Here is a 19,735-nt window from a genome sequence, read left to right on the forward strand (position 1 = left end):
GACTGGAAGTGGCAACTGTAAGATGCTAAATACAGGTGGTAGGTGTCTAGACATTTAGCAGGTTGTAGCTATTTTCATTCCCTAAAGGCGATCTGAATTCATGACAGACCCTCCCAGAACACGTGCCTAATGCCAGGGAAGCTGTGAGGTACGGGTAGAGATTCCTTGGGACTGGGAGCCAAAAGGCCTGGAACTAATCGGATTCTGATTCCACCACCAGCATCCTGTGTGGGCTTCTTGAATCACCCTTCAGATGTTTATTGAGGGCCTACCATATTACCTGACATTATGCTAGACACTGGAACACAGGACCTGGCATCTGAAAAGCCTGAGTTCTAGACTCAACTCTGCCACTTTCTAGCTCTTTGGCTATGGGCAAGTCACTGTCCCTCTCTGGTCCCCAGTTTCTCCATGTGTACAGTGAGGGCATTGAACCTATGTCAGAGGATCTTCCTAGAAAAGATTCAATGAAGTCCTGCCAAAAAATTGTAGAATGCATTTGAACTTGACTCTGAGAGAGACATTCTGAAGCATGGGCTTTGGAATCATACAACCCTGGGTTTCAATCCTGTGTCTGCCACTTACTGTATAAACTTATGCAAGATAATTAATTTCTTGAGTCTCAGTTTCCTCATCTGTAAAGTGGAGATAATCATAGTTCCCTCAAAAGGTCATGGTGAGGATTCAAGGAGATGGCACATGTAAAGTTCCTAGCAGAAGGGCTGGTGTGTAGTTGATTCTCGATAAATGATAGCTGCCATCATCGTCACTACCACCAGCATCGCCACCACCATCACCACAAGACCATCACCACCACCATCGTCATGATCATCTATAAAGTGAAGCTCTAAATGGTCCCTAAGATCCTGACATTTTAAGTTCTACTTTTCAAGGTGGGGAGGGGGATTAAGTGACAAATGTGGTGGCTCACCCTGGGCCATCTAAGTGGGACCGTTTAGAGGAGGGTCCCCAGTAAAGAGGGTTCTTATTTACTTTGCAGAGAAGTTCTAAACAGATCTTGACCTATTTGAGATTTCCTGCCCTTTCCTCACATTAAGCAGGAATAAGACCCTTGATATCTGGAACATTGGAAGCCATGGGAATCAATTTCTCTTTGTATATTTCTCCTTTTAATGATTTTATTTTCTTGTCCATATAGTGGTTTCACTTCAGAAGATGAATCTGGGTCTTTTGGGGATAGGTCTTTGGCTATGGCTCAACTGTCTGATTTAGACCTTCTGTAATCTCCCAACTTCATCCCACTCAAACCATAAGCTGAAAGGTGAGGCTGGCACATACCATTCTGGATTGGCTGTCATTTCCTTTCTCCTTTTGTCAAGACATTTGAATCACAGGACAGGTTATGGATCATGGGATTATACCAACCCACAACTTGGGTGTTCTTATTGTTGCTTTTTAACTTCTTGCTTCCTGTCTTGAGGAAAATCAGATAGTCATGTGCTCATTTTGCAGATAAGACTTGGAGACGTTCAGTGACTTTTCCAAGGTTGTATGGGGGCTAGACTTGGTTCCAGAAACCTGTAAAGTGCTATTTCAACTAAGCCATTCTGCCCCATAGAAATTTCCATTTCCTAAGCCTCATCTTCCTGCTCTGAATTCTGAGGCATCTGAGGTATAGGTCAGAAATCTGCAGCAATGTGGGTGAAGACAGGTCAACTGGGCTGATTTGTGGGGTGGGGGGAGAAGCCACTTTGAGGCTCCCACACTGGGGTCAAACTCTTTTCTGAGCAGAGATGAGCAGTGAAGGTCTGGGGGCGTGTGTGGGAAAGGGGCTGTGAAGTTACAGCTTCTTTGCACCGAGAGTGAGCGACAAGATTAGAACAAGTGTGTGGTAGGTAGGCTGTCACTGACTTCACTGTGTGATGTTGAGAAGTCCTGCCCCCCCCCACCTCCCCTGGACTCTCCCCCTTTTCTGCTCTTACCATCCAATAACTTGACTTCGAAGCCTAAGGGTTCGCTTCCCGCCCATCCCATCCGCCGCCGCGTTTTAGCGCTGTCCGCGGTGCTGATCGCCAATCTCCTGATTGCCGTTTCGACCAGCTAGGATCTCTGGTGCGCCCAATCTCTCCTCGCGGCCTCCTACCTCTCTTTCTCCAGGCACCTCACACTTAAATCACGGGTGGAAGGCAGGCTCGGTTCCCCTTGCGCCTGGAAGCTGCTGCCCCCTCCCTTGCTCACACCGGGTTTTGCAGCAGTGGCGGCAGCTGCCACTGATTCCGGCACTGGGGAAGCAATTGATACGTCTACTGCCAGCAGCGCGGAGTCGTCTACGCGGACGACAGAGAGAAACAGGAAGAGAGAGAGAAAGAGAGGAGAGAGAGAGAGAGAGATTGATTCACAGAGCAAAAACCTTCATCCATGTGGAGGGCAGTCTGAGGGAGCCACTGTGTCCACTGAGTGGTCTGAGTTTCCTCCTCTTCTGGCAGTGGTATTTCTTTTCATCATGGACCTGCATGATTTAGGGGTAGTTGGGGTGTGTGTGTGTGTGTGTGTGTGTGTGTGTGCGCGCAGTTGCTTCGATTTTATTTTGGGAAGAGTAGGAGAGTCAAATGAACAATTTTCTTTCAGGCATCTCCGCTGAGCTTTCAAACCGAGTCATCCGGAGTTAGCATTTTCCCACCCGGCAGGGAAGAGAGGAGTTGGCAAGAATTTGGCTCACCCATTCCCCCTGCAATCCTCTGGTGTCTCGGTAAGTGATATTCTTCTCAACTGTGCAAATGGGCTAGGGGTATTGGAATCCCAGTTGCGAGGAGATGTGTACATGAGCTTGTGGGATAGAGGGCTGGTGGGAGGGGAGGGATGTTGAGGAATGACCACGTTTGTTTGCCCACATTCTGCAGTGTTTGATCGCCTAAGCAACACCCCAAAGCCAAATGAGATTTCTGCTCACTGCCCAGGGTGAGGGTAAAATATGCTAATGTTTTAGGTAATGCGATCAAAATTGTGGCTTCTGCCCAATTTGTCTTCTCCCTTGCAGCAGAAGCTGTTGGAAGTAGCTGGCAGTTCTCTGAGTGAGTTAACCCTTTGTGGGGCTGGCCAGCCTGGCATGGGGGGGGATCGCTGGGTGTTCTGATCTAGTGGGTGGGCACTTTGACTCTGGATGAGAAACGGTCACCTAAGGCTGAAGGGTTCACCCTTGCCTAGGGTAACCTAGGCATAGCAAGTGAGTCTTGCATAGGACTGGGCTCAGAGAGTACCATCTTCCAGGGAGAGCTGAATAATTTAATTGTGGTGGTTTTTTCTTTTGCAAGCTTGGCTGTTATAAGCTTCCTGAAATGAGAGAACTGGGAGACATGAAAGGACCACATTTTGCTTGGAATGAGTGGTCAGGCAGGCCAGAGGGGAGCAGTCAGCTGTCTGCTGAGCAGACAATGTTTTATTTTCACAGGTGGTATAACCTGTAAGTGATTGTATAGAGGGTGCACCAGCCCAGGGGACTTTATCCTTGAGTCTGTCTCAGAGTAGGGAAAGAAGGGAACAATGTTTGTTCAGATTCTGGGGAAGGGCTTCAGGCTCCAGGCTCCAGCTTCAGATCTGTTCCAGGGCAGACCCTACCCTGCTCTAGTTTCTTTATTCTGATGGAATAAGCCTCACCAACCTGTTAGTGAGTGGGAAGGGGAGGTCCCTTGTAACTGAATCCAAAACTCACATTTAATTTTAAATGCCTTTGCTGCTAATCTGTGACCCATCAAAAGGGGATTTTCTTTGCTTCCTGCTTTGATTACATCTATCTTTCTGGAAATGAATGTCCTTATTTTTAGCATCTTCACTATTATCTCATGGGCCACTTCAGTGTTCTGCACCCCCAAGGATTTCCTCTTTCAGTTCTTGGTCTTGGAGGTGGGAGGAATAAAATATCAGCCCCAGGGCTTCCCTGGTGGCACAGTGGTTGCGAGTCCGCTTGCCGATGCAGGGGACACGGGTTCGTGTCCCGGTCCAGGAAGATCCCACATGCCGTGGAGTGGCTGGGCCCGTGAGCCATGGCCGCTGAGCATGCGCGTCCGGAGCCTGTGCTCCGCAACGGGAGAGGCCACAACAGTGAGAGGCCAACGTACTGCAAAAAAAAAAAAATCAGCCCCAGAGACTGGCAAGTGTAAGCAGAGTCCACTCAGTCATTTTCTCCAGCCCCAGAGCCAAGTGGGGACACCAAAATCCCAGGGCATATGACTGCTCAGGAAAGATATGTGAGGCAGAGGGGGAGGGATGCTTGGTGGTTAGTACCAAAGATTTGGTCCTCAAAATCCTAGGCTTTCCTCGTCGGGTGACCTTGAGGAGGAAGTTGCCTTCGTTTCCTCCCTGGGAAGCCTAAGTGTGAAGGATGAATGTGGGGAAATTTGGTTCAAATCAGGAGCCACGGATCTGTCCATGGGCGATATTTAAAATATTGAACTTTCTATTAACTGGTCAGACTGGACCATGGCTGGGGCCCTGGAGTGGGGGATCTTAGGGGTCCCCTGCTGTGCTGAGTGTTAACTCTTTAATTGCTGGATTATGGGGAGGTTTAGGGGGACAGGGGAGTATCAAGGGAACCACAGGGGCCTCAGTGCAATATAACCATACAGTGCAGGGATATTAATATATATATATAATACATTATAGAAGAATATTATATATTATATATTAGGATATGTAATATATATATCTAATATTCTAATATATAATATGTAGAATATATAGAGTATATAATATGTAGAATTTATATGTTTTTATATATCTATATATAGATAAGTATAGTTGACTTACAGTGCTGTGTGAGTTTCAGGTGTACAACAAAGTGATTCAGTTATACATATATATTATAACAACTGGTTCAGCCATGCAGTGCATGCCAGCCCACCTGAGGTAGCTGGGACTGGGCTGTCCACACGTGGGTGTTTTTGAACATCTACTTGCTGCCTCCCAGCCTTACTTCCTTGGGGGTGGTTAAGATCCAAGAGGCTGCCCTCCCTCCTCCCTCATCACATTTGAATTGGTGCATTATGGTGCACCAGGGAAAGGGAAACAGAATCTTCTGGAAGGAGCCTTGGACTTGGATCAGGAGACCTGGGTTCCAGCCCCAGCTCTGCCCCCCCTTTCTGGGCCTCAGTTTCTCCATCTTTGCAATGAGGTAGTTGGTCTATGTGACCCCAAGGCCCCTTCCAGCTCTGAGGTTCTATGACTATGTGATGAGTGTGCATGTGTGTGCACACACTCACGGTTCTAGGAATGGTTAGCACTGTGTTTGGGAATTTATCCTATGTGTTGAGGAGGTTTTGTTTGGGTGAGTCAGGATGGGGATCAACCCTCCGAGAACTTTGCTAGTTCCTAGAATCCTGTGCTCAGCTGGAGAGGGGTCTTCTTTGTTTATGGCTTCAGTTGCGTAGGCACCCAGGTTTGGCAGCACTTGCAGTCCTTATAGAGATTTATCCCAGGGAGACACCAAGGACCCCTTTGAGAACCTCCACTCTGAAAAGATGCATATACCCTATAGCCCACCTGAGCACCTCAAGTTCGGAACGTCTGATCTAGTCTGACCCTTCACGGGCCCCAGAGAGGGAAAGCAACTTGCCCAAGACCACACAGTAAGTCATTCACAGCAACATAAAAGACAAGGCATTATGCTTTCATTCCTGGCTCCAGCAGCCCCCACTCCCCCCACCCAGCCAGGGTGCAGGGGGAGGACTTTCAGCAGCTCCTCTCCATCCTGTGCTGGTAATCAGGAAGCATAACCGTGGAGACAAATGTGGACATTTCCTTTCTCGCTGGTGGGAGGGAGGCAGCGGCCAGAGATTCTGCAGTCCAGAGCGGTGGCCTGGGAAGTCAGTCTCCCCAGCTTGCTCTGCCTTTTCTCTTTTCTTGCTGCCTGTACACATCCTGGCTACCTGTCTAAGGCTGTGGGTCTGGTTAGGGTGGTTTATTTGTAGGCTGTGGTATTTACTTTTATTTAACCCTCTCTTTCTTTCTCTCTCTCTCTGTGGGTCATAGAGAGTTTGTAACTTTCTAACAAAAACCACCATGACATATGGACCTGTCTTCTGTTCTTTATCGCCTTCAAGAGGGGAGCTGATCATGAATGCAGACAAATCAGAGTTGATGTAAAGGCGATGAGAAGCGAACAGCATGGTTTATTTCTGTTAAGCACTGTGGCTGTAACCTGGGATAAAAATAAATCTGGGACCCAGTAGTGGTGGGCTGGAGCCGATGAGCTTAAATTATTCAGCTGCCACCCAGGATGGAGATCCTTGATGTGCTGGGAGAGTGAAGGAGGCACCACAGAAATAGCCCCTTCTCCTTCCTGTTCCCCACCCCTGTCTGCTTCATTAACAGCCTTTTTAGCCTCCAGGGGCTGCAGTGTGGGTCCCTGGGAGCAGCCAGACCTGAGTTTGAATCCTGGCTCCAATGCTTCCTTGCTGTGTGACTTCAGGCAAGACCCTAAACCTCTCTCAGCCTCGTTTTCCTCAGGTACAGTATGGTGGTGAAGAGTGTGGGCTCTGGAAATAGATCTCTTGGGTTTAGATCCTGGTTCTAACACTTTATAGTTATGTCGTATCGTCGCTCTGGGCTTCAGTTTCTCCATCTTTAAAGTAAGGATAGTAAAGGAACTGTGAGAATTTTGAGTTAATGTTTGCAGTGTGCTTAGTACTGAGCCTGGCAAGGAGTAAGTGTCCAACAAATGTGAGTGATGGAGATGCTGTTGGTGATGGTAACAGTGAAATCACCCCGACCAAAGTACGACTGGGCTAGGATAGAGGAAGGTGAATCCTTTGTGCCAGGCATACAGCTCTGGGACCCAGGAGAAAGAGGACGTGGCTTGGAGACAGTAGACTTCCAGTCCCACTATTCCGTATGTGGTCTTTGTGCAGTTGCTGAGGGTCCCCAGACCTCATTTTATTCACCCATGAAATGGGCATAATGACCTCCTTTCTTTAAGCCTGTGAGGCCCTGAGGAAACAGGGCAGTTGTGAGTGTGGTGGGTAGGCCCTGGAGGAAGGAGTTCAGGAGGAGAAGCCCTCCTGACTACTCTGAGTCTTTCGTTCCTCCAAATCCTTGGGAGGCTTTTGCTGAATCATCTCAACTCACCAGCTCGGAGCCCGAGGATTTTTCCTAGGAGACCTGAGCTTTCCCTCCCTTCCCTGCTATGGTGCTTTCCCTGCCACGATGCTCCTGCATACGGCTCCTGAGATGCTACAAGGCGAGATCCTTGCAGGCCAAGGCTGTGCCGTCTTCCTTTTTGGAGTCAGATTTAGCACACAGCAAATGCTCAGCAATGACTTGCATGAATGAATGAATGAATGAAACCTGGATTGACTAGTGAACTGGTCAGTTTGGGGAGGTGCCTTTGGCCTATGGTCCAGCAAGAGAGCTGCATACAGTAGGTGCTTAGTTACTGTTTGTTGATTATGATGAGTCATTGGTGAAGAGTTTAAAAGGGCTTGGCTTTCATCTCAGATCTGCTACAGGCAAAGGACTGGCCTCTCTCTCCTCCTGTCAAGAGTGTTAATTGACATTTATTCATGTGTCATACATTTATGGAGTACTTACAGTATGCCTGGTACCATGGCGGGCATTGGCAAAAAATAGTGACAAAGACATAATCCCTTTGGGACTTAGATAAAGTAAGCAGCTGCCTACAAAATGTGATCTTTTGGGGGGCTGGTACAAAGAGGGCTTCCTTTGTCACCCTAAAGCACTCAGTTCACTGATATGTGAAATTCCATCATTAAAGTTTCATCCTTTGTCTTTAGGCTTTGCTCTTGGATAAAGATGCTTTTGGGTGGAATAATGCATCCAGCCTTATTAGTCATTTACACTTCAGTGAGGAGGAGTTGTAAAATCCTCTCTGAAAAGTGAGAGGAGTGCTTTTTTTTTTTATTTTTATTTTTGCGGTACGTGGGCCTCTCACTGTTGTGGCCTCTTCCGTTGCAGAGGACGTGCAGGCTCAGCGGCCATGGCTCACGGGCCCAGCCGCTCCGCGGCATGTGGGATCTTCCCGGACCGGGGCACAAACCCGTGTCCCCTGCATCGGCAGGTGGACTCCCAACCACTGTGCCACCAGGGAAGTCCGAGGGGAGTGCTTTTTGGGAATGGGGAGTGGAGTTTGCACATACTAAGCTTGAGGTTTCACCTGAGAGGGCAAAATGCAAAGAAAGACAAACACTGCTGGATTCACATTCTGCTGTAAAAAGCTCTCAATGCTCAAGACTGATTCGCCTGAATTGGGTGGTTCATCTAACTCAGTGGTTCTCAGACTGTGGTCCTGGCCACCTCCCCGCCCCCCTCCCCTCCCCCTCCCCCCCCCCCCGCCCCGTGGTATCGGCATCACCTGGGAACTTGTTAGAAAGGCAAATTCTTGGGTTATATTCTGGACCTGTCCCATCAGAAACTCTGAGTGCAGGGCCCTGGGATCTGTTTTCCTAAGCCTCCAGTGCTATAAAGGAGTTTTTGAAGTGCAAAACACTTTTACAGGTGTTAGTTATAACAGTTCTGGGTGTGTTGTGAGCTTCAGAATTTTTGCCAAGGTCCCCCACCCTCATCATCCCCCGAGGGGCTGAGGTCTGTTGCCTCCTCAGCACACATCATTTACTTTTTGCTACTGGATCCCTCTGTTTCGCACGGGAGCACGAGCTGGACCTACCAGGGTTGACCCCATTCCCTGCTAACCTGAGTGCTCCAGAGGGCTGCTTCTTTCTCAGGCAGCACCCAGGGATTCAGGTTATAGGATGGCTCATTGTCAAGGCGTCAAGGGTCAGCCCTCCAGCCTGGCCAGGGAACAGACCTGGTTCTTCTTAGCCCAACACAGCTTCCCATTTGGGCCAGGGAAATGTGGGACACCACTGTGCAGTGCCGAGGCACCAGACTGCCATATGCAATGTGTCACTGTGGTTTCTTCAAAGTAATTGTCTTGCCGTCATTAGTTTTAATGACATATGATGCACACTTAAATCTCATTGCAATGGAGCTGTGTCAGACTCTGTCTTAGGAATCCAGCTAGTGAGCAAGATAACATGCCTCAAGAAGCTGGGGTTTTGCCCACCCCTCTGCAATTAATCAACAAGGGGAAATTCATATGACAGCATCATTATGGTGTTTGGTTTGTGAAGGATTTATTTGCAGAGTGGAAGAAAAAAAAATTTCTCCACATCTCTTAATATAATCTTCTAAGTTCATTCACCTGCCTTTTTCTTTCTTCTCTCTCTGTCTCTCTCTCTCTCTCTCCCTCCCTCCCTCCCTCCCTCCCTCCCTCCCTCCCTCCCTTCCTTCTTTCCTTCCTCTCTCTCCCTTTCTCTCCTTCCTTTCCTCTTCTAATGCATCTACACCATGACAAGCGGCAACTTGTGAATGGAAGCAGCTTTCCGTAGAGAATAGATTTGGTAAGCAGGTTTGGTGCCAGCCATTGATGATGAGGCTGCATTCCGGGGCTGCTGAGAAGAGAGATGATTTCTTGAAGTTTGTTGGGAGGCCCTCCATGCGAGATGCTGCCAAAAGGCATCTGTGTGGTCCATTCTGCCCCATAGCCTGTGCCTGCCCCCATCCCCTCCCCCTCTACCTGTCAGTTTTTCCTCTGTCACCATAGCGCTGTGTCTCTAAGTCTGTCTCTGTCTTTCTCTCTCCCCTTTTCACACCCCCAACCCATCCCCTTCCCCATCTTTCCCATCCTTTAAAAATTCCCTTTCTTTCTTCCTGTGGTTCATCTTTCCTCCCCTTTTTCCCCCCTCATCTGACCTCTCCTGTCTCCCTTCCACTGGCATTTTCTCCCAATCTTTTTATCTTCCTGTCCTAACCCCTGCCCTTCCCCATCCCTTCTTTAGTCTTGTCCATGCAGATATACCAAAGTGACTTGGGAAGGGAATGCATTTGTGAGTCCCAAGACCCCAAGTCAGGCCTCCAAGTAGGATGACCAGCTGTCCCAGTTAGCCTGGTACTGAGGGGATTCTTGGCAGGCAGGACTTTCTGTGTTCAAACTGGGAGAGACTCAGGCAGACCAGGACGAGGTGGTCATCTTACTGCAAAATCAAATGCTTGGGATTCTGTGGAGCTTTCAAAAGGCCAGAGATGTGGCTTTCTGGGCAAATTGCCGGCCCTTCTGCTCTGGGGAGGGACACAGTGGTCTCTGAAGCCCTTCCCAGCCTTGGTGTGCTCTGCATGGCTCTGGGGCCTGAAGACTACCTGGGCATGCAGAGGCCAGTTGTCAGTCAAGGGCACAGGGCTGACTCCTTCCTCCTTCCCTACTTCCTTCCCCCGACAAAACTGACCACCCAGTCAGTTAGTTATGCACTTTTAGTCACAAGAGGGGATCCAGTGAGAGACTGTAGGTGGTTCTATGGCAGAGATTTGCAAACCTAAGCCTGTGTCAGAATCCCTTAGAGGGCTGTTAAAACAGAGTTTCTGATTCAGTGGGTGGGGCCCAAGAATTTGCATGTCTAACACATCACTCGCAGGTGATATGGATTCTGCTGCTCCAGGAACCCCACTTTGAGAATCACTGCTTTCTGCAAACTCATTCCCTTTCATTTATTTGCTCCATCATTCATTCATTCTCAAATATTTATTGTATACTGCCATGTGCCAGGCACTGGGGACTCAGCAGTGAATGAGACAGAGTTCCCTGCCTTCCTAGAGCCTGCAGTCTAGTGGGGAACAAAGGCAATAAACAAGGAAACACACAAATAAGATGGTTTTAGACTATGTTAAGTGCTATGAAGGAAATGGTATGACATGATCGAGAGTGATAAATGGTGGGGGAAGAGAGAGAATTTAGTTATTACAATTTAGTTATAAAAAGGATGGCCAGGGGAGATGGTAACATTTGGATTGAGAGCTGAGTTTCTAGAAGGAGCCAGCAGGATCCAGGCTGGAGGAACAGCAAGTGCAAAGGCAGAGACACCTGTGGTGTCTTGAGGGAATAGCAAAAAGGCCAGTGTAGTGGGATGAGGGGAAAGTGAGGGGGATGAGGTCGGAGGGCCCTGGGGACTGCAGGACCTGCCAGGGTAGGCAAGGAGTCTGGATTTTATTTCACTGGGAAGGGGGATTTAATCGGGAGAGTGACATGACCTAATTTACAATTTTGGTAATGATCACTTTGGTTTCTGAGTGGAGAAAGGACTGCAGGAGGTGGGGTGGAAGCCAGGAGACCGGTGATGGGGAGCAACGATGGCGCCTGGGCCAAGCGGTGGAAGAAAGACGGTGGTAAGATCCGGGGTGGGGGGCTTCGGCAGTAGCTCAGTCAGGTCAGATATGGGGTAGAGGGAGGAACCAGGGCCCACACCAGGGGATGGGACCCTTCTTGGCAGTGGTTCAGCGGTTGTGATTCTGGGGATGTGGAGAGGGGCCAGTGGGTTAAGAGGCAAGACCAACAGGGTGTTCAGAGGGAGGGGCCTTTCAGTGAGGTCTGCAAATTCCCTTCCCACCCAGTTAACGTGCACCATCCCCCCCTCCCCAGAGGAAAAGGCAGCGACAAAGCCTAAAACCAACAGAATGTGACAAAATGCTGGAAAAAGCAGACAGTTAAAATTGTGCCCTCAGCATCCTTCCTGGTGGGGCCCCAGCAGCTGGGGCTGTGAGCGCTTCCAGGTGGGTGCTCCAAGTCACAGAACACCTGGCTACCGGCAGGTGGCTGATTCCCATGGGGAGCTGGGAGCCCCAGGGTAAACATACAGGGTTCTGTAGGCTACTTCTCATGCTTTGGGGGAAGTTGGGTATCTCCCTCTCCCTCAGCTTCTGTCTTCACCCCGCTGCATGTGCCATGAGCAAACCTCTGGGCTCTTTGTTCTTCAGCACCACCAGTTGGTTGGCTCAAGCCAGGGGTGTGTGTGTACCAGGCATTTGTAAAACCTGACTTGCTTGTGGGATAGCCCAGCAGTAAGGGCCCCGCAATGACAGCTAAGACTCCTTGGGTTCAAATCTGCACTTCATCCCTTTCTAACTGTACAGACTTGGCCAGTTACCAAAGCTCCCTGTACCTCAGGGTTTTTTTCCAACTATAAAATGGGAATGCTGTTAACGACAACATGTATTTTATAGGGTTCTCATAAGGATCAAATTGGTTCATATGGGCAGAGATCCCAGGACCCTATCGTCACCATTGTTGTTATTTCATAGTAGCCGATACAAACTCGTTCTAAGATCTTTGGATCTGCCTAGTTCAGGAAGGCTCTTGGAGATCACTTGCTTACGCTAGTGGTTTCCAAACATGGATCTGGCCTGTTATAAAGTTCCCACTGGCCTTGATGAAAGAAGGAAAATTAGGCCTTTATAGATAGGCAAAATATTGCCAGCTAAATTTTCCTAGAACGGATTTTCCTTTAGTCTGACATTGTCTTTTCTGCTCATTTAATGTTAAAATATGTTCTTTAAAAATGAAACATTGGCAATAGTTGATGGTAGTTTCTTTCTTTAAAAAAATATTTTAGTGCCCTTCCTTGGAAAGTAACAACAACAGCAACAAAAGTTGACAACCCTAGGGAGGGCTCCCCTAAAATTTGGAAGAGAATTTTACTCACTTGAGAAATCCAAATGTCTGGGCGCTAATTTTGCCTAGTCATTAACTTCAGGGGTTATCAAATTTTACCGTATTCAAGCATCTCCTGGGGCTTCCCTGGTGGCGCAGAGGTTGAGAGTCCGCCTGCCGATGCAGGGGACACGGGTTCGTGCGCCCGTCCGGGAAGATCCCACATGCCGCGGAGCGGCTGGGCCCGTGAGCCATGGCCGCTGAGCCTGCGTGTCCAGAGCCTGCGCTCCGCAGTGGGAGAGGCCACAACAGTGAGAGGCCCGCGTACCGCAAAAAAAAAAAAGAATCTCCTGGGGTACTTTTTTTAATTCTCAAGGCCCATCCTTAGAAATTGTGATTCAGAAGATTCGGGGTTGTACCCAGGAACCTGCAGGGTAAAGAGTTTCCTGACCGATTTGGTTGCAGCCGGTCCTTGGGTCATTCTGGGAGGAACGCTGCTCTTTCCCGTGGGTGAATCCTCTTCATCACTCCTAGGCCAATGGGCTTGAATGCCTCCATGGTGGTTGGCTCAGCACCTACAAAGTCATTCCACACATTGCTGGACAGGTCTGATCAGCATGATTGTCCTTCCTGGTGTTAACTTTGATCTGGCTCCTGTCCCTCCTGATCATTTTACCTTCTGGAGCCAAACTGAAGAAATAAAAATCCTAAGACAGAACCTAAGACAGAACATGATCCGTAAGAGTTAAGTGCACATTAGGAGGTGATTGCATGAAGCTATAAATCTGAGTTCGTTTTTGTTAGGGGGATAATTCAGAAAAGAATGTCTAGTCTTCTCTGCATTGAAGTTAGGGGTCACCTCAGTCAACATACAATCATTTTATTCATTCAACATACAATCATCACTATTCAGTTAATAGATATTTATTGACTATCTACTACCATGTAGGTCAGATGGCCCCAAATACAAGGTTGACCTTCAATTTCCACATTTTTCCAGTAAAATCAGTCCCTCCGGGCTTCCCTGGTGGCGCAGTGGTTAAGAGTCCGCCTGCCGATGCAGGGGACACGGGTTCATGCCCTGGTCCGGGAAGATCCCACATGCCGCGGAGCAGCTAGGCCCGTGAGCCATGGCCGCTGAGCCTGCGCGTCCGGAGCCTGTGCTCCGCAACGGGAGAGGCCACAGCAGTGAGAGGCCCGCGTACCGCAAAAAAAAAAAAAAGCAGTCCCTCCTAACTTGCACAAAGTGGTTAGCCAGACTTTAAAAAATAATCTGTTAGGAGCTGAAAGAAAGAAAACAAAACCTATTAGGGATGTAGATGAAATGGTCAAATGTCCATTTATAGTATTTGATTCATCAATCATATTATACAAACATACTTAAAATCACATATTATATAAAATAATTAATCCATAAAAACTATTTTTTCTGCCACCGACACGTATTTTAAAAATAATCAACAGGGCTTTGCTGGTGGCGCAGTGGTTGAGAGTCCGCCTGCCAATGCAGGGGACATGGGTTCGTGCCCTGGTCCAGGAGGATCCCACATGCCGCGGAGCGGCTGGGCCCGTGAGCCATGGCTGCTGAGCCTGCGCGTCTGGAGCCTGTGCTCTGCAACGGGAGAGGCCACAGCAGTGAGAGGCCCGCGTACCGCAAAAAAAAAGAAAAAAAAAAATCAACAAAGCAGAAAAGTGAGGAAAGTTTTATAACTTTAATAAAAGTCATCTACTGCAAAAACCTTTTGTTGAAGAATAGGAAAAGGAAGAGATACCATTTGGAGCCTGATGGATGAAAAGTTTAGAAAGAATTTACATAAACTATTCCATTATTCAAAAAAGTAAATTGAGAGAGATAATGAGAGACACTTGACAGTGTAAAAAAATATTTTAAGGACCTGGATAGACGGTGGATTTCTGTTTTCTGAGGGATATTTGGTTGGGGGATCCTTATCTTCTATCTGGTCATTAGTAGTATTTGTCAGGCACTGTGTTCACTGTTGGGATATAGTAGAAAACAATTTAGAGTTGGTACCTTCCCTCAAGGAGGTAGACATAAATCAGTCATGATACAAATGGATGTATAATTAGAACCTGAGGCAAGGGTTCTAAAGAGAGGAACACGGTCTGTGAGAGCATGTGACAAAGAAATCTGATGTAATCTGGGAGGACTTCCCTGAGGAAGTGACATTTGACCTGGGAGCTGAAGGATGAATAGGAGTTAACCAAGTAAAAAGAGGAGAAAAGAACATTCATGGCAGTGAGAACAGCATGTGCCAAGGCCCTGAGGTGGTGGTATTCCAGGATCAAAGAAGGCCAGCATGGCTGGAGCACAGGTTTGGGGGGAGCACAGTGTGAGATGAGGTTGATAGTACCTGCAGGGCCATGGTATGGCAACTTGTCTTTATCCCAAGAACAATGCAGTTTCACAAGCAAAAGGATGACCTGATCTGATCTGTTTTGAAAAGGGCTCCCTAGTTGCAGCACAGGATTCACAATCAGGGGAGGAAATACTCTAAACTGACCCAGAAGGAGTTTCATGTATTGGCCAATCCCCCTGCACCCCACCCTCTTTACAGCACTGACTCCCTAGAAAGGAGGAGGACAGTGGGACCCCAACCAGGGAGAGATTATGTTCTGCAATTAACCATGGTGTGGGGTCCCTTCTTGAAAATGAGGGTGGTGAGAGTGGAGGGAGGAGGTAGGGATAGTTGCCAGTCTGCCTAGGTTTGAATCCCAGCTCTGCTGCTGTGTGACTGAGCAAGTTACTAAATCTCCCTGTACCTCAGTTTCCTCATCTGGAAAATGTGGATGACAATAACATCTACCTTCTGGGGTTGTCTTGGGAATTTAACAAGTCAATATATATAGTCTCTGCTTGGAACAGGCATGAGAGGTGCTCAATAAACATTAGTTATTTTTATTTTGATGGTGGTGATGATGATGATGATGAAATCTCAGAGCTCAACATTCTAAAGAGGGTACTCTTAATCCTTTCCACTCTCTGCCCACTACCTCACTTCCTTTTGGACTTTACTTGAACATCACCTTCACAGTGAGGCCTTTTCGGATCATCTTATTTAAAATTGCACCCCCCTCCAGAATTCTACTTCTTCCTTCTTTATTTTATTTTTCTCCCTAGCACTTAGCACCATGTGACACATGATTTTACTTATTTATTTCATTTGTTGTCTATCTCCCCTCACTAGAATGTCAGTTCCACCAGCGCAGGAGGATTTGAGTGTTTTATTTATGACAGTAAGCTCAATACACTGTATCCCACAGTGTCGGCACACAGTAAGTGCTCAATAAGTAGTATTTGTTAGATAAATGAGCACTGACAGTGTCAAGCTAATGCTCCTTGCTCTTGTTCGAAACCTGACCCACTCCCCAGGCTGCTGTAACTCATCCTATGGTTCATTAAACAGCAAAAGCAGTAAAAGAAAAAACAATCCCCATATCTTGAAAGGGGTGGGGCACAGTCAGGGAAGGTGTTGAGCCACCAGAGATTTTGGTGATGGGGAAGAAAGTGAAGGTCTTTTATAAAACCAGCTCAGCAGCCTGAGCTTTGTAACCTGATTAGTCGTATTAAGCCTTTGTCGACATCGACATTACCTCAGCCCTGGCTGTGGCAATTGGTGGAGCAGCAGACTTATTCAATATTTAAGAAGACCTGCATTGCAGGAGAAGGGTTTGGGCCATGTGTGGAAGAACAAGCAGCAAATGCTCAGTGACAGTCTCTTAAGTGGTGGATTATTTTTAAAAGGAGAGAAATAAGAGAAGAAAAAGCCGCAAAGTATTCAGCCTCGCCCCTGGCCTTCCTTGGTTTCTGGTAACATATGCTCTGACCCAGAACAAAGAGAATGCTGTTGGCAGAAGGGAAACCATGGACCAGGAAATTTGGTCTCCTGGGTTCCGTTTTTCTAGCACTGCACACAGGGGTGGTCCCCAGAGTGTGTGTGGCCCCTAGACCAGCAGCATAACATCACCTGGAACTTAGAAATGCAACTTTTGGGGCTCTGTCCCAGGCTTCCTGAATCAGAAACTCTGGGGCTGGGAAGTGGGCATCGGTCTCCTTTCCTGAGCCCTCCAGGTGACTCTGACGTACATTCAAGTTGAAGGTGCTCTGGCTGGAGGAAAGGGAGGCTGGAGAAAAGGGAGGCTGGAGAGAGTGTGGATCGGGGCACATGGTTCTAAGCTAGTGGTTCTCAGCCCCAGCTGCACATTATAATCACCAGGTGGACTTTCAGAAAGTATGATGTAGGTACCCACCATGAGCATCTTCTTTAGTTGGTTTGGTTGGGGTTCTGGAATTAGCATTATTAATTCCTCTCGTCCCCCACCATGATTCTAGGGTGCAGCCAGGGATGTGACACTTTGTTCTAAGGCAGTCCCTCTGTTTACCACTGATGTGCCTTTGGTGAGTCATCTTAACCTTACGTGCCCTCATTTTTGGCATCTTTAAAGTGGGCCCTAAAACTCCTATCTTACGTGACTTGCAAGGAAATGGTGATGCTTAAGAGGGATGCTATTGTGAAATCTTTGCAGTGTGTTAAAGTGCTATGCAGATAGGAGAGTTGATGAGGGTCTCCCAGGTTCTGTCAGTGCCTTTTGACAGTTCTTGACCACTTCTTTCTGGTTGCCCCATCAGCCCCCCTCATCATCTTGGGGATCTAGGGCCACAGAATGCTCACCCCCCGAGCTTTCTAAAAGATCACTGAGGCTCCTCAGTATGGAGATTACTGTACCTGGGAGAGGAAGGGGCAGCACAAGGTGCAGAAGGCAGAAAAAACAAAAGGACATGAGTATAAGTTCAAACCTTACAGGCTATGGTTGGCAATGAGGACTTTGTATTAGAATTATCATTACTCTGGATTGAGAGCTGCCAGTTACTGAGCATTTAATGTAGGCCAGCACCATGCTGGGAGCACTACGTGTCTGGTTTCAACCAGTTCTTCCATCGGTCCTGAGTAGAAGGTACAATGATAAGCCCTATTTTCTGGACAGGAAAGCGAGGGGCCAAGGTCCCAGGCTAGCAAGGGATAGAGCCAGGACCAGCCCTAGTGAAGTGTCTAGATTTAAATACTTCATATCCAATGAGTCCCTAAACTGAACACAGGTTGGTTTCCTAGGAGAGGTGATTATTGAGGAGAGGTTCTGAAGCACCAGATGAAATGACAGTGGTAGGAGTTGAACATCACCTTCTTTCCTCTTGCCTCTAAATCCAGACCCTTAACACAATGCCTCCTGCTGGCTTCAGTTCTAAGTCACAAGAGCTTGGTTTTTCACTCAGGGTTTCTCTGTCCCCAGGTCCCATGAAGCCTTCTTGGGGACACTGTCGTTTCCTTTCTTGATTTTCCTTGCAGCTTGGCCATGCAAAAACCAGACCCAAAACTCAGAAATAACTGCAAAGCTTTAACTCCTCTTTTAGAGAGAAATCACCTTCAAGTTTGCCTTGCTTTCCTGAAGAAGGAGCTGGAAATCAGGGCCAAGGGGACTCAATCCTCACTTGTCCTCAGCTTTGAAAGATGAGGACCATCCTACTCCCTCAAATCAGCCCTCATCAGTGACTCATTTTATTGCAGAAACTGAGCTGGCAGCCTGGCTGGAGAGGAACCATTTGCAACTACCCCTGGCTCACTGCAAACCTTCCGCCTCTGAGCATGCTCTGCAGAGGCTAGAGATTGAAAATATACTTACCAACCCATTTGCTCCCAGCCCTGGTTTGTTATCTGATTAGGCTCCAGAAGGACTGTGTACTAGATGATTCCTGCAAGTTTTCCATCCCCAGTGAATCCCCAAGTCAATTTGTTCACTCCTGGCTGGTTTCTATTCTTCTGCTTCACCTCATTCTGCCCCAGAATGGTGATGGTGTAGGAATGGGGTTTGAAATGCACCTTTGGTTTTGCATGGGAGAAACTGGCCAGGAAACAAGCCATAATGACAGTACTTTGTATCTCCTTGGCAGTTTTCCTCCCTAATTACCTCTTTGCATCAATTATCTTATTATCTGCCCTTTGCCTCTACCACACTTGAAAAATACAATAGAAAACAGACCAAACTACTAAGCATTTGTCCCACTTAATAGTCCTTACTGTAAGAGGAAAAGTGGAAATGTAGGAGTGCTTGCTGATTAGTCTAGTATTTTATATATATTTACATATAATACATATGTATGTATATATGATATATAATATCATTACATATTATGTATATATTATTTATTTTATATATACAAATAACTTGTATATATGTATGTATGTGTATGTATATATCAATATATACATATCTATACATATATAGGGGGAGAGAGAGAGAGTTGATGATCATTATTTGTAGTAGTTATGTTCTGTGAAGCACCATGATCACTGAATTAGCAAATACTCAACCATTGCTCCCAGGGGAAATACAGGGTTAGGTTCCTGCAAGCTTCTGGTCACACTGCATCAACCAGTCCATACATATCCATGTTTTATGTGTTTCTGTAAAAAAAACCTTATGTAATACTGATGGCAAACCTAACTCAAACTAATTCAAGTGATACAAAGGGACATCTACTGGCCAATGTAATCAAAGAGTCCAAATCACAGCTGAGGCATGACTGGATCCCGTGGCTCTAGGACTGAGTTCTAACCATCTCTTAATTCTGCTTTCCTTTGGGGTAGCCTCACTAGCAGGCAGGCTTTCTCCACCTGGTCGAACCTCACCAAGTCCAAGTTTGTATTTTCCCATCTTCAGCCCAGTAAGGAAAAAAACAGAGAATCTCCCTCCTAAGATGTTCCAACAAAAGTTGCAGAATTGAGTCTAATTGTCTTGTATTGGGTAACTAAAACAACTTTGAACCAGAAGAGGGGAATATGCTGATTGCCCATACCAGGGTCACGTGACTGCCCCATAGCTGGTAGTTGAGGTCAGCTCCATCAGAACCCCATGGATAAGATAGGAAAAGGATGGTTCACTAAAAGAAAATTGGAGCATTGATAACAGGAGAAGTTCCATTCCTCCATGGAATTTTCAGTCTTGTGGATGATGATTTCTGTGAACTATGGGAGGCTAAGCCCTGAGTTTCTGAATTCCAAGTACATTAAAATTTCAGAGAAGAGAGGGCTCAGGTGACTGTAGAAGGCATTATGGGACGGTGAGGGTTGAACTGGGATTTGAGGTGTTAAGTGGAGGAGCAGGAACATTTCAGGGGATGAAAAAGGCTTCTCAACACCGTACCATCCTGGTAGCTTCTGCTGCATGAACCTCAAGGAGAAAAGTGTGAGTCACATCATAAGAGGATGGTGG

General features: G+C 47.2%; 1 protein-coding gene across 3 annotated transcripts in view; it reads left to right on the forward strand.

Moving 5' to 3' along the window:
- Nucleotides 1–2,358: 2,358 nt before the first annotated feature.
- The window catches only part of RPH3A (rabphilin 3A), a 96,983-nt gene continuing 79,606 nt past the window's right edge, over nucleotides 2,359–19,735 (forward strand). The window contains exons 1-2 of one of the 3 annotated variants that reach the window (XM_027124633.1): nucleotides 2,359–2,449; nucleotides 2,590–2,710. The gene's annotated coding sequence lies outside the window, so the exon portion shown is untranslated. Of the gene's footprint in view, nucleotides 2,450–2,589; nucleotides 2,711–19,735 lie in introns of those variants that run through there. The other 2 variants (XM_027124634.1, XM_027124635.1) reach the window with 2 other exon arrangements.

The sequence above is a fragment of the Aethalodelphis obliquidens genome, unplaced genomic scaffold (genome assembly GCF_003676395.1).
Source record: "Aethalodelphis obliquidens isolate GAN/ISIS:26980383/991018 unplaced genomic scaffold, ASM367639v1 scaffold28, whole genome shotgun sequence".
Classification (NCBI taxonomy): domain Eukaryota; kingdom Metazoa; phylum Chordata; class Mammalia; order Artiodactyla; family Delphinidae; genus Aethalodelphis; species Aethalodelphis obliquidens.